This window comes from Enhydra lutris, unplaced genomic scaffold (assembly GCF_002288905.1).
Source record: "Enhydra lutris kenyoni isolate GAN:26980312 unplaced genomic scaffold, ASM228890v2 scaffoldscaffold23, whole genome shotgun sequence".
In the NCBI taxonomy this organism is placed as follows: domain Eukaryota; kingdom Metazoa; phylum Chordata; class Mammalia; order Carnivora; family Mustelidae; genus Enhydra; species Enhydra lutris.
The window spans coordinates 16,288,754-16,302,093 of NW_019154107.1; the positions used below are offsets into that span (position 1 = coordinate 16,288,754).

At 34.9% G+C, this 13,340-nt stretch overlaps 1 pseudogene; it reads right to left on the reverse strand.

Annotated features, from left to right (window-relative positions):
* Positions 1–791: 791 nt before the first annotated feature.
* Positions 792–1,669, reverse strand: LOC111150329 (annotated as a pseudogene).
* Positions 1,670–13,340: the final 11,671 nt, after the last annotated feature.

The window sequence follows — 13,340 nt, forward strand, 5'->3', positions numbered from 1 at the left end:
AAGAGTTGTAGGAACGAATGAAAAAACGTTACACCTCTTTGGGTACCTTTTGGGTAACAAAGGTGTAAGAATTCATACACACGCTCATACACATATACACATATATGCTAATATTTTCAAAAAGAAACAGTGAGGGGATAAACCAAGTATTAATTAGAAGAAATAGTAAACTTTAGATAGGAAGAGGACAAAAGAGAGGTGCTGGAAAGAACAAGAATGAAAGCTAGATATTTTCTAATGTGTCTTGTTTATAGTTTCTAACTTAGAACCTTGTTAATGTTTTATGTATTTGGAAGGTAACATTAAATTTTAAAAAGAGAGACAATCCCTAAAATAAAAACCAAATTGAAACTCACTAATGTTATTTTATATAAAATTGGTAGCATAATGGCATGGACATTTATCTCAATTAATTTAAAAATAGAATTTTGACTGAATATACTAAGTGGAACCAAAAATAAAGATCACTAGATCTTTAATTGCAGCTACTGGGCTTGTTATTAAGTTTAATGTTAGTATAATTTTAAAACTATTATGAGCATATACACATACTCCACTACACACAAAATAGATTACAGCATATATGTTATTATACTAGTATCACTAGGAACCAAGATTTTCACTACAAAAGACAAGATCAAGATATAAATCAAACAAATTAAATAAAATCCTACAACTTCAATTTAAATTTGCAGTTTTATGAATTTGTAGTTTATTTACTTACTTTTTTAGAAACTTTTTCTGCCAACTTTATATTCCATCTTCTATTTAGGAGCCCATGAAAGAATAGCCTAAGACCACTCAGGGGATGTTCATCCCGTGGCACGAGCAGTAGAGGCTGCAGACCAGTCTTCAGTGGGGATGGTGGGCTGCATGCTCCAGTCTTTAGGAGGGAACCAGTGGCAGACACAAAGGGCACCGGCGTGCCTTCAGAAACGGCTGCAACCTGTAGTTTAGGTGCAGTAATTCAGGTGCTAGAGAGGTCCTTTCACCCTGAAATTCCTCCTGGTTCACAGATTTTTAGCAGCAGTACTCTCTTCAATCTCAGGATCTCTGCGGAAGTAGAGATCCAATAGGACCGAGGGAGTGTGCTCCCGGAAAATGGTACCGCACATGCGCAGAATCTCCGCGCCCAGAATTCGCAGCACCTGACCCACTGAGTAGGTGCTTATTGTTGTTGTGTGAGGGCACCAAATCCACATAGCACAGAGGAGAATCTGTGTTAACAGACTAATGGTTGGCAAGTTAACTTAAGACGCCACGGTAAGAAGCTTGTGCTCAGCTCTGGGATATAGTTAACTTCTGGAAGTTGCAGCTCCCAGAAAGAGGCCTGGACCTGATTAGTGAAGTTTCCAGGAGTAACGTGGCCAGCAATAGAAGTGGCCCCACCGGCAACTACAATTTAAGCACAGCCCACTGGCCAGTATTCTTGAAGGATATGATACTGAGCATCAGCTGGATTTTCAGTGGTAACAGCGGAAGAAACTGCCGAAAGAAGGTTCTTCCTGGTTCTCTTCAGATCTGTGAAGTAGATGCCATCACTTTTCCTTTTGTACATAGCCTGTTTCATTTGGATGTCAAGCTTGGTGACACCTAAGTGGGTTCCTGCTGCAAGGAATTTAAGGACATTCTCCTTCTTAATTTTCAGGATATCACGGGGTCCGGACATAGCAAACATTTCCCTTTCTCACAGGCACCTAGGACAATGTTGTATGGACTCCTCTCTGAGCAGCAGGAAAAGGTAAAATTTACTTCTTTTTTTTTTTTCTAAGATAAATTAAATGCATATCTCTGAGGCCTCTACTAAAATGCTCAAAAACTGTGATAGCCCAGTAGAAAATGCAAACTTACCACCGAGATATAATTTCCAAATATTATTTTTCATTGAAAGGAAGTACCAGGGCTCCTTGAAGATATATCTGATTCGAAACTGTGATCAAATATATGGTTCCGGGGATGCCTGGGTGGCTCAGTTGGTTGGACGACTGCTTTCGGCTCAGGTCATGATCCTGGAGTCCTGGGATCAAGTCCCTCATGGGGCTCCCAGCTCCACGGGGAGTCTGCTTCTCCCTCTGACCTTCTCCTCGCTCATGCTCTCTCTCACTGCCTCTCTTTCAAATAAATAAATAAAATCTTTAAAATATATATATATATGGTTCCGGGTATCGATTTCGGGAGTAAACGCCTTAACGATAGAAGCCACGTACCTTGGGTCTGCGGTTATGCCCTATAAAACCAGCCTGTGAGATTGGGAAGGGGTCGTTCTCTTCGGAGGCCGCCCTGGCCGGTCAGTCTGACTTCTAATGCTTGGCATAGAATAAAGCCTTGCATAACTTTCACTTTGTCTCAGTCTCGTTTCTTTGATAACGGACCCCAACATTCTGTTGTAACAAATATATTAAAATTGATAATTACACTTAATAACAATTATACTTAATCCATCATTGTTCATCTCTTGAGATTTTACTTAGGCAAGAGCTCATTATTCCAGAAATTCATACATAAGATAAAACAACCAATGAGACTTGCATAGCACTACTTAAGAAATATTCTTGCCAAAATAAAATGAAATAAGATGAAATAAAATAAATTGAATCAATTGGACATCTAGATCTAACAGTTACATGAAATTTTGACAAAAAAATAAAATACATGAGCATTTTAAAAACACAAGAAAGAATAGTATATGAAAATACAATAAACCAAAGAATATAGAAATTAGGAAATAGTATAAGATCAGAAATTTATGAAATTAAAAAAGAAATCTGAAATTCAAAGCAAATACACAATGGAGAAAATCAACAAGATAAAAGTTGATTATTTTTAAAACATAAATAAAAACACTGGTAAAATTAAGAACAGCATAACATATAAATAATATGAGGGATGAAAAAGGCGAAAAAACCATAAGTGCAGATAAAACTTAGATTACCGGAAGAAAAAGCAATAAAGAATTTTATGACAATGAGCTTGAAAATGTAGAAAAAGTAGTCAATTTCCTGGAAAACAATGTTCTAAAAATTGACTCAAAAACATTCTTATCACAAATAAATTGAATCAATTTTTTTAAAAAGATTTTATTTATTTGACTGAGAGAGACACAGCCAGAGAGGGAACATGAACAGGGAGAGTGGGAAAGAGAGAAGTAGGGTGAGTGAGAGAAGGAAAAACAGGCTTCCCCGCTGATCTGGGAGCCCAATGTGGGGCTTGATCCCAGGACCCTGGGAGCATGACCTGAACCAACCTGCAACGAAGGCAAAGGCTTAATGACTGAGCCACCCAGACTCCCCTGAATCAGTATTTTTAAATGTAGAATAACAAACAGAAGGCCCAAGTTGTTTTTGCCAGATTCTACCAAATTGCAAAGAAAAGATAAATCTAATCTTATAAACACATTTTCAAAGAATACAGAAAAAAAGGATTACTCCCTAATTCATTTTTTTTAAAGATTTTATTTATTTATTTGACAGAGATCACAAGTAGGCAGAGAGAGAGAGGAAAAGCAGGTTCCCTACTGAGCAGAGTCCAAGGCCGGGCTCAATCCTAGGACTCCTGAAATCATGACCCAAGCCAAAGGCAGAGGCTTAGCCCACTGAGCCACCCAGGGATCCCTCTCTAATTCATTAATGATGAGACTTTAACGTCAAAAACAAAACCTGACGGCTGGTAGATTAAGAAAGAGAAAGGGAAACTGGAAACCAAAGCACTCATTAACATAAATGCAAAGATTCTAAACACAATATTAGCAAATTAAACCAAGCACTGTAAAATATATAATACATCATGGCCATTTGAGGTTTTTAGAGATTTTCAAGATTGTTTTCATAACAGTACTCTGGCTTCCATGTTGAGAGGAGACTGACAAGGGAGAAGAGGCAGAGGTGGGAGAGCACCTAGGAGTAGGGCTGCCAGATAGAATTTTTATTGGCTAAACCTGGCAACTCTAGTTAAGAAGCTATTGCAATTGGAGCACCTGTGTGGCTCAGTGGGTTAAAGCCTCTGCCTTTGGATCAGTTCATGATCCCAGGGTCCTGGGATCGAGCCCCATGTTGGGCTCTCTAATCAGCAGGGAGCCTGCTCCCCCCATCCCCTGCCACACAAAAAAAGAAGCTATTGCAATAGTTGAAATGAGATGGGTTGTTGGTTTGTACCAGGATGGTGGCAAGGAAGATGGTGAGCAGTGATCAGATTCTGGAAACATTTTGATAATAAGTTTAACAAGTTTTTTGATGGTTTGGATATCAGTTATTTTCTATCCTTCTAACATCACTTGTCCCACTCTGTTCTAGGCCATTATCATCATTTACTGCAATTCTGAAACAGCTTCCTAATTGATCTGTTTCCTCTAGCCCTGTCCATTTACAGTTCTAAATTTCCAGTTTAAGTAATATTTCTAAAAATGGAAATCTAATTATTTACTACCTAAGTCCCTTCAATGACCCACTTTTGCCCTTTGGATAATGTCTGACTCCTAAAAATAGGTCACATTCATTGTGCAAGGCCATCACTTCTACTATGCAACCTTTACCCTCTGTCAGGCTAAGTCCTATTCATTCTCTGTTTCTTAACCTAAATGTGGCGTTCAGAGGAAGACAATCACTAAGACAGGTCTGTACCATTGCGATAGGCTCCCATAAAATTCTAGTTTCTCCTACCATAATATTCATCAAGCTGCATTATAATCATTTATTTAACTGGATGTTTTCTCAACTGTTTTTGTAACTTAAGGGAGGAAAGATATGTAAGTATCTTGTTTATAATCGTATCCCTAGACCTTGAAGAATGTTTTACACAGAGTACATAATATTTTAAATGAATGATTAATAAATGAGCTAATTCTGTATTTACACTTCATATTTACACAAGTATTATTGAGACCTACAAAATAACAAATGCTGTGCTTCGTAACAGCACCCAAAAAGGTATCACTAATTATTTACAAAAAATAACTACATAGAATGAGTTTTTTTTTCCACTTAAAATCTAAATTGATATATATGTCACAAAACATAATTTTAACAGCACACACTCTAACATTTTACTATAAAAATAATTATTTCAACATCTGATTATCTGCGACTTCATTTCTACAATTTGAAAATAAAATGAACTTTTATTTCTATGTATTTTATTTCACTACCTATCAATAAAAAGAATAAACATGTTAGAGAACATTTCTTTCTCTTACTGTAACCAATAGTGAAAGGCAATAAAGTGACTTTAAAATGGAAGTCAATGAGGTACATGAATTACTGGAAAAAAAAGGGCACTTTTGAAACGTTAGGGAAGGATTAATAATTTAAGTGTGCATGTTACTGATAAACTCAGTTTCACATAAAAAAAAGATTTAATAACATGAAACAAGAAATATTATGAACTTGTGGCCTTTTAAAAGTAGTAACTTTTCTAGTTCTAGCTTGAATTTGACCCACCATTAATATCATCCTCTCTACCAGATTTACTCGTGTGCAAAAATCTGACGCACAACCCCCAATGCCCAGAATTTACTTTCTGAAACATTTTCTCTTCCTTTGTAAGAAAAGAACTAGCACTTCTTAGGTAATAGCTGATCTTTTGACCTGGAACATATTATGACTGCCCAAAAATGAGGAGGATTTCAAAGGTAGCTGGGATAATGCAAGGATTATTGTTACGTTTGATATAATTACTAAAGCTTTAATATTAAAATAATGGGAACAGCAACTCCAGTTTCAATTATCTTAAGGGGCACAACTATATCCCATGCCTCACTTAAGAATTAATTAGTTGATATCCAAAACGTACAACTTTGACAGCTTTTCTTGACATTTGGATTGTTTCCAATCTAAATACCAGGATGACCATAGCTGTGAACATCCCAAATCTGCTTGGTGAGGCAGAATTTCTGTTTCATTAGAATACCTTTGTAAAAGTGAAAACACTCTATCCAAAGAGTATACAAATTTAAATATTTGAATAAAGGTTGCCAAAATTTCATTCAGAAATTTTATAGTAATATACACCATAAACAGTTGTGTATAAGAATGATTTCCTACCATTCCCTCCCCAAATGCCTATCCTCTTCTTTACTAACAGAAAGCACATTTCATTCCAGATGTGTTCAACCCAAAACTACATTTCCCAGTGACATTGCACCCGAGAGTGATCAACCAGTTGAAGCATAAATGAGGTAAGTCTTCTGGATTTTCTACATTCTTCCTCCTCCTTTTCCTGCTTGGAATAAGGACATAACATAGAGCTATAGAAGGAATCTTGGAGCTAAAGGAGAACATGAGAATTAAAATTACTTGTTGAGGATGATGATAACCTTGGAAGTACCAGTTAAGGCCTGGATTGCTACACATGTATGTTATTTTATTTTATTATTTTATTTATTTTTTTTAAATATTTTATTTATTTATTTGACAGAGAGAGATCACAAGTAGATGGAGAGGCAGGCAGAGAGAGAGAGATAGGGAAGCAGGCTCCCTGCTGAGCAAAGAGCCCGATGAGGGACTCGATCCCAGGACCCTGAGATCATGACCTGAGCCAAAAGCAGCAGCTTAACCCACTGAGCCACCCAGGTGCCCCTCATGTATGTTATTTTAGATGAGAAAGAAATAAACCTGTATCTTATTAAAGTCATTTATTATATATCTTCTCTTAGGTATCCTTTTTAAAAATTATGTTTACAAAAATATTTATTCTTAGTTTAACTTTAACTTCTTTCAGTTCATCTTTACCAGACTTGTATATTTGTGAGCTCTTTTCTCTGTCTTATCCAGTTCCAAAGTTTTTAATAAATCCCACATGTAATGACTCACAGACTTGTATTTCTGTATAAGAACTCTCTTCAGAAATCCAGACCCAACTGCTTTCTTGAAATCTGAGATTATCATTTAAACATCTCAAAGGATACTCACACTTAGAATTTCCCGACCCTGTACACGTAACCTTCTCCCCAACACTAAGCCCTCCTCTTCTAACATGTTTTATCTTCGTGAAGAGATATTAATGTGCAATGAATTGCATACATCAAAAACCTAGTTTTCAGTCTGGTATATCTTTAAGATGTATACTTTCTCTGTATTCATCACCACCACTGTAATTCATCATCTCTGAAGGTGCACAAATAAAATGGTGTCAGAGATGTTATCCCTATACCTAAATTGTCCCCTTTTAATCTATTCCTAAATACTTCAACCAGTGCGAACTTTTAAAAATGTAAATTTGAACATGTACCTAATACACAAACAACACACACACACACACACACACACACACACTGTAAATCAGTCAGTGGTTTCCCATGATTTTCAGATAAAGACCAAAATTGTTAATATGGCCTATAAGGCCGTGCATGTTCTGGTCCCTACTACTTCCCATGCATCATGTGGCACTATGATCCTCTTTTCTCCTCTATAGCCATAGTGGCTTCTTTCAGTTCCATAGCCATGTCATGGTTAGTTTCTTCCCAGGATCTTTGAAAATACTTTCCCTTTCATCCCAATTACTCTGATTACTACCACTCATTTTTTACTTCTCAACACAATGAAAACTTTGTGTGGGATCTTTTTTGATTCCACCTCTAGGTTGTATCTCCTGGTTTTCTCTCTAGCAATGTGTAATTACAAGTATCGCCTTCTAGTACTGTCCTTAGTGTCTAATATAGTATCTATTGTAACAGTGGTACACACATAGCTGTCATTAAGTATTTGATGACTAAATTAATAACCTATATTTGTGCTGGCTAGAATATATCTTTACGTGTTTCTTATAAGAGAACGTGAGTGGTTCACTTTCTCTGTTCTATGCACATAACATGACTGACAAACCACCTAGCATATTAAGTATTTTTTTACTTTCTTCCTCAAAATACTGTGGATTTTACTCTATTGTCTTCTGCATTTATTATTGCAGAAGTTTCAAAAGTCATTTTTTTTTATTCCTTGGAGTAAGACTGATTTTCTGCCTCTTTGATTTTAGAATTACTAATTTTTCTTGAAAACTTTTATAAATTCACTAGGATAAGAATTTTAATACTTTTATACTTTTGACTTTTATAAATTCACTAGGAAACGTATTTTTCTTGGTAAGCACTTTGTCTTTTAAGTCAAACTCTTCAGTTGTATATTGTTTTCTTAAATTATATCTCATATTGATTTTCTTTCATTACCCTTTGGTTTTGATTTCCTCCCTGGGAAGATAAATTTTCTCATTCTACCTTCCCCATGTCTTATCCTGTAGTTTGTGATTGTCTTCCTCTTTTTTGTTATTCTGTGTTCAGGGTAAGTGTCCTAGGTTTGTCCTCCGGAGGGTGGATCAGTTTTTCCAACACAATCACTATACTTCATTGTTTTCAAGACTGAATTTTAGTCTGCAGTATTAAATCTTTGCCAGGTTGCCTAGTCTCACTGAACTCTTAATTCCTTTCTTCCTGACTTTGAAATCAACTCAATTTTGATCATGTTTTCACATAGCTTTCAATAGTCTTACTGAGAACATAATACAGTATCAGTTTCTTTCTTTTTTTTTTTTTTTTTTTGACAGATCACAAGTAGGCAGAGAGGCAGGCAGAGAGAGACAGGAGGAGGCAGGCTCCCTGCTGAGCAGAGAGCCCGATGCAGGACTCGATCCCAGGACCCTGAGATCATGACCTGAGCCGAAGGCAGAGGCTTTAACCACTGAGCCACCCAGGCGCCCTACAGTATCAGTTTCTTAAAACTAGTTTCCACTCATGTGGTACATCTTTCTCCTAAAGATTGAGTTTTTGGTTTGTTTTGTGATTGTTGTTGTTTTTGTGACTTGTGACATCTATGAAATAGAAGATATAAAACTTTATCTGCTGTTATATCAGTTTCAGGTCTAAATCAGTAAATTCTCCTTTCTTATAATAGCTATGAGATTACTATTAAAATTATTTTCTTAATTTGTAAAACAAAGAGATAGATAACTGATTAGCCCATCCAGCAGCTGGTGCAAAATAGTTTTTATTGTTGGCTGTTTTTTAATTGTAAGTTTTGTTTTTGTAATGTAATGCTGTTTGTAATGTTTAAGTTTTCTGGTCTAAGGAAGGATATCTTGGTTTCACTGCCTGATATGCCCATGAGGTAGATAACTGTTTCTGGATATTCTTAGAAATCCTTTCCTTCTTTGATTAGCAGGTACGATAAATAACTATATTCTCCAAAGGGCACCTTCCTATAGTTCTTTCAACTCAGAATGGGATTGATTGTAAAAGGAGAGGCACGAATGAGGCAGATTTGGGAGAACAGATGATGCCATTCTTTCTTTTTGAGGGGAAGAGTGAGTCAGTTTAACAGATAGATGAATGGAAGTTTTTATGGTCCCTCCTTATCTCTGTTGTCTACTACCTTCTGCTTCATGACCTCACTTATGCTTTAGTAAATAAAATACTTCTTTGAGCCTTGCAATTAAAGATTCTTAATTTTCAATGCTGTTAAAAGTTTGAAACCTTTTGGAATATTTAATATGTATTCCAGTGGTTGGAGAGCAAAGTAGTGGTCATTATCTGCCATTATAATTTGAAAATCCCTACTTAATATCTACAGCATTCTTACGGAGAACATGATTACAGATTCTAAAGACTAACTGACAAAGCCTCTGGTATGTAAAAAAATGTCATGTTTAGACTACCTATCAGTATTTGAATTTTTGTCTTTTTTTGTACTTTCAACTAAATTTTAAACTCCAATAATATCTTTATGTTTATATTTACTGTTCAAAATAGCAATTAGAATGTTAACATGTACTATAGATGACAAAATATATATTCATAGTCAATATCAGATCTTTTGTTTCATTTAATCAACTGTACACTGATTAGTTAACATTTGTGGGAAAATGAGTATGTTTGATTCAATGTAAATTAATGGTGAGGTAATACAACCTAGTAACTTATTTTTGTGCGGGTAATTTTTTATTTGAATTCACTATATTGAAGGCAAAAACTCCCAGAAATTAGAATGTAATTTTTATATATATTTAGTGATTTTTCTACACTAACAAACTACCTTTGATTATATTTTTCTCAATAGAAAATGTTGCAATTCTCTTACCAATGTTGTTATAGCACATATCCTAAAACAAACTCCCATTACTTTAATAATTAACTTAAATGTATGCAACAGTTTGTGGAAATTATTTAATTATTGAAAATTCATAATTGCCCACTGATACAAAGTAGATAGAAGCATTTCTTGCAAACTTATTTTGTTTTCTGAAGTGTTTTGATAGACTAGATATATGAATAATATATTAACAATAATTTCAGAGTTTTTAAAAATAGATTTTTCATGGGTTAGAAGTAAATGATATTTTTTAAATGTATACTTTATCTGATTAACAAAAGAATTTGAAAGGACCTATAAAAATACACAAGAAAAGTACCAAAATGGAAAGAAAAAATTTTATGTTATTGAATTTGTAAGGAGGTAATATATAATAATGACAGGGGGTAACAGTTTTTGTCATTTATTAAATGTTAAACTTTGCTAAAGCAAAATAAAAACATAAAATCTAAGTTGAATCTAATATAAAAATAGTAAGATTCAGAACATATGAATGCCCTGGGCATGGAGCCTGCTTAAGATTCTATCTCTCCCTCTCACTTTGTCCCTCCCATCTGGCCATCTCTCCCTCTCTAAAAAAAAAATTCTTATATTATCATAGTGTTAAATGGACTTAAACAAGTCCCATCTGTTCATTCATTCATGTACTTCATTCAGTTTATTAAAAATATATGTACTGAGCAATTACTATGTACCAGACACATTTATTAACTGATATGTTATAGCAGGAAAATGGAATACAGACAAATATCTTTGACATCACAAAGTTTATAATTTAGTAAGGAAAAGAAAAAATTGGGGTGCCTGGGTGGCTCAGTGGGTTAAGCCCCTGCTTTCAGCTCAGGTCATGATCTCAGGGTCCTGGGATGGAGCCTCGCATCAGGCTCTCTGCTCAGCAGGAAGCCCTCTTCCTTCTCTTTCTCTCTGCCTGCCTCTCTGCCTACTTGTGATCTCTCTGTCTCTGTAAATAAAGTAAATAAAATCTTTAAACCTTTAAAAAAAAGAGAGAGAGAAAAAAATTAACAAATAAAAAGTAAGATACATGTTATATGTTGGTAATTTTTGGTCAGTTTGAGGACTATAGGCTGGGGTGGGGGGGGAGCGTGAGTTTTCAAATTAAGATACCAGAGAATTTTATTCTCACCCAGATAAAGTGACAAAATACTTTCTCACCTCCAAATAATTTTGCCTATAGACAACCATTCACTATATAGAAGGCAAAGCCTCCCAGAAATTAGAATGTAATTTTTATATATATTAGTTATGTAACCATTAGTTCACCCTTGCATTATTTCACATGCCTTAGCAAATGGCTGATGAAGACCCCAGAGTTCTACTTTACACAATACAGTATACATACTTTCCATAGTAAAGTTTTAAGTACATGTGTATTTAGTGATTCACCTTGGTCAGAGGAAAATTTCAGTATTGTTTCTGTGGAGGTAAAAAAATTCTGATTTTTGTGCAATACCATTTCTCAATGGCCTGTGGGGTTTGAGTCAGCTACTAAATATACATTGAAATAACTAAACAAATTGTTGCATTGGCTTCATTAGTATTCAAAATATGACCTTTGGAAAATATCTACCAAACACAATTTTGGTTTTGGCAGATTTACTATTATTCTGTCATTTCTGAAAGTAATTGGAAAATAGGATCAGTTATTTCTAGAAACAATTTCTGGTTCCTGACATTAAGACCATTTAATCTATGTTCAGAATGCCTATCATCCTCTTTGTTATTACAGGATACACATCTAATTAATTTAAAGTCCGCATCAGAAAATTTAAATATAACCCAAGGTAAAAGAAGACTAAATTTTGGCCTTATTTTCTTCTTTATGATATTGAAGCCTTATGAGAATACCCATATGAATTCTTATATTTATATTCAAATGCAAGTTTCTGTAATCATGAATACATTATATGGGTCAAATTATGACTTTTAAAAAGTTAAAAATGATTTATAGAAATATAAAATAAACATTTTATTCAACTTATTAACTAATGAAGAAAACCACTAAGATAGTAAAACTGGCTCCAAGAGCATTTCATGAGAAGGAGTTTATATAGTCTAATAAGAAAACCATCTAAAATTTGTCAAAGTGAGTCATTATTGTCCTATGGGACAGTCAAACCATAACCATTAGGATTATCTTTTCTATCAGATAGAAACTTACATTTTAGCGAGTAACTTCAAAGTGTCTAGGCTCTAATCAAATAGTAAATAGTAAACTCAAACACAGATACATTCCCCTAGAAAACTGTATAATTCTAGGTTGAATTTATTAAACAGTGTTAGAATCACATTGAAAAGACATGCTACCCACTTTTACTGCCTTTTTTCTTAATAATTTTCTTAACAATCTCCCTGTCTTAGTTTGGGCCAGTATAACAAATGAAAGACTGGATAGCTTAAACATTTACTTCTCACAGTTTTGAAGGTTGAAAAGACCAACATCAAGGTGTCAGCATGATTAGGTTCTCATGAGGATCCTTTTCTAGTTTGCAATTGACCATCTTCTTGCTGTGTCTTTATGTGGCAGGAAGAGCGAGATTATCTCCCTCATGTTTCTTCTTGTAAAGGCTCTAATTCCATTAATGAAAGCTCCACCTTCACCTTTTGTATTACAAAAGTCTCATCTCCAAACCCACTGGAATTAGGGTTTCAACATATGAATTTTGGGAGTACACAAACATTCAGTCCAAAGCATTCCCTGTTTTGGCCATAAATAGTCTCCAAATATTGATCAGAAAAAAAAGTTGGCCTCATTATAGTTTAGACTTTTTATTTTCACAAATGCAATGAGATGTTAAATAACCCCATAAGATTTCTTGATCATGTCGTATTTAACACATACTGAAGTAAAACTATTACCTTTTGTTTGTAAATTTTTTAAAAGAATCCAAGATTGAACCATTTAAAGGTTCCTGTAAAATCTAGGCTAGGAAGTCAAGGCCAAGAAAATCTCTCCCCTAGATTTTACTGTTGAATCCGTAGAATAAGTAAATTCCTCTTTCCTCAAAGTCCCCGAAATATGCTCTGATTCTTGGCCTGCCAGGAAGTGACTATATCACTTGTACGGTTGAAGCTGTATAAGCTAGGTACCAGGCCAGTTTCCTATGAAGATTTTGTAGGCATGAGTGCCTTGTTCTTTAATGGTGAGCTTGCTGTACCTGATTAAAAGTGATTCATTCCCAAGTATAACACAACAGTTGGTTTTTGGTTACACGATCAACTTTTCCAATCTGAGGTAAAATGGAGAGATTC